This window comes from Cucurbita pepo, chromosome LG10 (assembly GCF_002806865.2).
Source record: "Cucurbita pepo subsp. pepo cultivar mu-cu-16 chromosome LG10, ASM280686v2, whole genome shotgun sequence".
Taxonomy (NCBI): domain Eukaryota; kingdom Viridiplantae; phylum Streptophyta; class Magnoliopsida; order Cucurbitales; family Cucurbitaceae; genus Cucurbita; species Cucurbita pepo.
Window position 1 is genome coordinate 2,100,614 of NC_036647.1, and position 764 is coordinate 2,101,377.

The 764-nt window shown below is 36.8% G+C and overlaps 1 non-coding gene across 1 annotated transcript; it reads right to left on the reverse strand.

Moving 5' to 3' along the window:
• Positions 1-690: 690 nt before the first annotated feature.
• Positions 691-764, reverse strand: TRNAI-AAU. Its single transcript has one exon. It is a non-coding gene; the product is annotated as a tRNA-Ile (tRNA).

The window sequence follows — 764 nt, forward strand, 5'->3', positions numbered from 1 at the left end:
CCCTCTATGCCTCTCAGAATTGGGAGTTCGGTGCTAGACATACCTCCCACCCAAAGCGCCCACCGAGCCACTTACTTTCCCATGTATATATATATATATATATATATATATATATATATATATATATATATATATATATANTATGAGAGACCTTAAATCGGTTGGAAAGAAGTATTAAACATTCGTTGCAACAGTATGGAAATCTATTATTACTCGGTGTATTTTAAAATTGTGAGATTGATGGCGATATGTAACGAGTTAAAGTAGACAATATCTATTACCGGTGGGCTTGGACCGTTACAGTTGGTATTAGAGCTAGATACTAATATTAGAGTTAGACGTTATACGGTGTGCCAGTGAGAACGTTAGACCTCTAAGAGAGTGGATTGTAGTGAGAACGTTAGACCTCTAAGAGAGTGGATTGTGTGATCTGTAAGTGAGTAGATTGTGCGATTTCATTTTAGTTAGAGAGGGGAATGCAAAGAATTCCCAAGTTTGATTAGTTATAAAACTATTATAAAAATAAAATCTAAGAAGAAATAAGAACTTTAATATTGGTATTTGCACGATAACATATGGGCCGTCACAAAGCCCATTTTCATTTTCCACGTGTTGGATTATTAAAGGATAAGAAGCACAAGAGCGTAAAGGAAGACGGGAGGAGAACGAATTATGAAAAACAAAAATAGATGGCCCATGCAGGTTTCGAACCTGCGACCTTCGCGTTATTAGCACGACGCTCTAACCAACTGAGCTAATAGGCC